The sequence below is a fragment of the Glandiceps talaboti genome, chromosome 19 (assembly GCF_964340395.1).
Source record: "Glandiceps talaboti chromosome 19, keGlaTala1.1, whole genome shotgun sequence".
Taxonomy (NCBI): Eukaryota; Metazoa; Hemichordata; class Enteropneusta; family Spengelidae; genus Glandiceps; species Glandiceps talaboti.
In genome coordinates this window covers 12,825,591-12,829,573 of record NC_135567.1, presented here as the reverse complement: position 1 = coordinate 12,829,573, position 3,983 = coordinate 12,825,591, and positions in this window count along the sequence as shown.

The window sequence follows — 3,983 nt, the reverse complement described above, 5'->3', positions numbered from 1 at the left end:
TTTATCGACAATATCATAACTTCATCTACACTTGTAATTTGCGATTATTGAGGACGTCTAAAATGGTTTTCTATTTTGATACATTAATATATGACCGTTTGAGTTCAATTTTTTATAACTTAGGTATTGTTATGTTGCAGAAAAATTTCAAAAATGTTAAAAAATAATCATAAAACACACAATTAGCAAATATTATTGACAGACCAAATTGTAAATGTCACGTTTACAGTGAAAATCGAGAAAAATGGTTATGTTTTACGGCAATCAATACTTTAGACTCACAATAAACCCAAATCTATCAAAACGTGGTAGTCAATTTCGTATACATGTATCTCTACTGCAACTGATATGGCCTAGATTTTTTAATTTTTCAGTACAACAATATAATTGCAAGCCATCGAAAATATCAGTTACCTTATCGGATTTAATTATGTACATTCATCTCAGCAAACACTTTCCTTCCGGGGCGATTGTTAGACACATACCTGTGACAGTGACTGTGAAAGTACATGTCCCTGTGTTGCCAGAACTATCAGTGGCAGAACATGTTACTGTATTTGCCCCAACATTAAACTTGTCACCTGAGGCAGGACTACATGATACTGAGGGAGTTTCTCCAGAGTCATCTGTGGCCGATATAGTAGGCAATGTGACAGCTCCTGTTGTAGATCCAGCATCGAATTCTGCAGAAATGTCGCCTGTACAATTTAGCAACGGTGGTGTTGTATCTGTGAAATTACATTTACGATGAAAGACAAAAATAGTTTACATTATACGAAAATGTCCTGCTAGTTACTTTACTTTACTTTAAAAAAAAAGAAAATCAAAATACGTTTTAGAATTTCCGTGAGAAACATCAACGATTAAAAAGATACCCCTACAAATCAAGAAAACAGATTTACTAGTGTTCCAATTTCAACAGATGTTTATAAGGAACCATGAAGTGTCCAACATCAGCAGTGATGTTACTTAGTATACAGTAATATCTTTCATATTTTGAGCAAGATTTAGTGAGAATGAATGATGTGATATTATAGTTTAGTAAAACATAATAGTTATTTTAATTTAAAAATTTTCAATACCAACATCTGATAATACCAATGTGCTCTGCAAGTCTTTGTAAAAAGTTCAATAGATTAGCTATGTGAACTGTTCAAATATCATGCTTAGAGTACCAAATACCATAACTAAAGTGATGACAATCTGTGCTTGTTATTGCTCGCCAAGTCTAGTCACTTTAATATTTACTGTTTATTGAAAAGAATTATAGCACGGGAAGTATATTAAAATTCCACAAAACCCATGTTTTTTTTATTAATTGCAGTGAATATTTCATGGAATGTATTTTTGAATGTATAAATCATTATTTATCCCAACCATACTAGATATATTAAAGTATATCATTGATAGTTGAAATTTGAGTATATTTTTAATGTGTAATTTATCGACAATATCATAACTTCATCTACACTTGTAATTTACAATTATTGAGGACGTCTAAAATGGTTTTCTATTTTGATACATTAATATATGACCGTTTGAGTTCAATTTTTTATAACTTAGGTATTGTTATGTTGCAGAAAAATTTCAAAAATGTTAAAAAATAATCATAAAACACACAATTAGCAAATATTATTGACAGACCAAATTGTAAATGTCACGTTTACAGTGAAAATCGAGAAAAATGGTTATGTTTTACGGCAATCAATACTTTAGACTCACAATAAACCCACATCTATCAAAACGTGGTAGTCAATTTCGTATACATGTATCTCTACTGCAACTGATATGGCCTAGATTTTTTAATTTTTCAGTACAACAATATAATTGCAAGCCATCGAAAATATCAGTTACCTTAATCGGATTTAATTATGTACATTCATCTCAGCAAACACTTTCCTTCCGGGGCGGTTGTTAGACACATACCTGTGACAGTGACTGTGAAAGTACATGTCCCTGTGTTGCCAGAACTATCAGTGGCAGAACATGTTACTGTATTTGCCCCAACATTAAACTTGTCACCTGAGGCAGGACTACATGATACTGAGGGAGTTTCTCCAGAGTCATCTGTGGCCGATATATAAGGCAATGTGACAGCTCCTGTTGTAGATCCAGCATCGAATTCTGCAGAAATGTCGCCTGTACAATTTAGCACCGGTGGTGTTGTATCTGTGAAATTACATTTACGATGAAAGACAAAAATAGTTTACATTATACGAAAATGTCCTGCTAGTTACTTTACTTTACTTTAAAAAAAAAAGAAAATCAAAATACGTTTTAGAATTTCCGTGAGAAACATCAACGATTAAAAAGATACCCCTACAAATCAAGAAAACAGATTTACTAGTGTTCCAATTTCAACAGATGTTTATAAGGAACCATGAAGTGTCCAACATCAGCAGTGATGTTACTTAGTATACAGTAGTATCTTTCATATTTTGAGCAAGATTTAGTGAGAATGAATGATGTGATATTATAGTTTAGTAAAACATAATAGTTATTTTAATTTAAAAATTTTCAATACCAACATCTGATAATACCAATGTGCTCTGCAAGTCTTTGTAAAAAGTTCAATAGATTAGCTATGTGAACTGTTCAAATATCATGCTTAGAGTACCAAATACCATAACTAAAGTGATGACAATCTGTGCTTGTTATTGCTCGCCAAGTCTAGTCACTTTAATATTTACTGTTTATTGAAAAGAATTATAGCACGGGAAGTATATTAAAATTCCACAAAACCCATGTTTTTTTTATTAATTGCAGTGAATATTTCATGGAATGTATTTTTGAATGTATAAATCATTATTTATCCCAACCATACTAGATATATTAAAGTATATCATTGATAGTTGAAATTTGAGTATATTTTTAATGTGTAATTTATCGACAATATCATAACTTCATCTACACTTGTAATTTGCGATTATTGAGGACGTCTAAAATGGTTTTCTATTTTGATACATTAATATATGACCGTTTGAGTTCAATTTTTTATAACTTAGGTATTGTTATGTTGCAGAAAAAATTCAAAAATGTTAAAAAATAATCATAAAACACACAATTAGCAAATATTATTGACAGACCAAATTGTAAATGTCACGTTCACAATGAAAATCATGAAAAATGGTTATGTTTTACGGCAATCAATACTTTAGACTCACAATAAACCCACATCTATCAAAACGTGGTAGTCAATTTCGTATACATGTATCTCTACTGCAACTGATATGGCCTAGATTTTTTTAATTTTTCAGTACAACAATATAATTGCAAGCCATCGAAAATATCAGTTACCTTATCGGATTTAATTATGTACATTCATCTCAGCAAACACTTTCCTTCCGGGGCGATTGTTAGACACATACCTGTGACAGTGACTGTGAAAGTACATGTCCCTGTGTTGCCAGAACTATCTGTGGCAGAACATGTTACTGTATTTGCCCCAACATTAAACTTGTCACCTGAGGCAGGACTACATGATACTGAGGGAGTTTCTCCAGAGTCATCTGTTGCCGATATAGTAGGCAATGTGACAGCTCCTGTTGTAGATCCAGCATCGAATTCTGCAGAAATGTCGCCTGTACAATTTAGCACCGGTGGTGTTGTATCTGTGAAATTACATTTACGATGAAAGGCAAAAATAGTTTACATTATACGAAAATGTCCTGCTAGTTACTTTACTTTACTTTTAAAAAAAAAGAAAATCAAAATACGTTTCAGAATTTCCGTGAGAAACATCAACGATTAAAAAGATACCCCTACAAATCAAGAAAACAGATTTACTAGTGTTCCAATTTCAACAGATGTTTATAAGGAACCATGAAGTGTCCAACATCAGCAGTGATGTTACCTAGTATACAGTAATATCTTTCATATTCTGAGCAAGATTTAGTGAGAATGAATGATGTGATATTATAGTTTAGTAAAACATAAGTTATTTTAATTTAAAATTTTTCAATACCAACATCTGATAATACCAA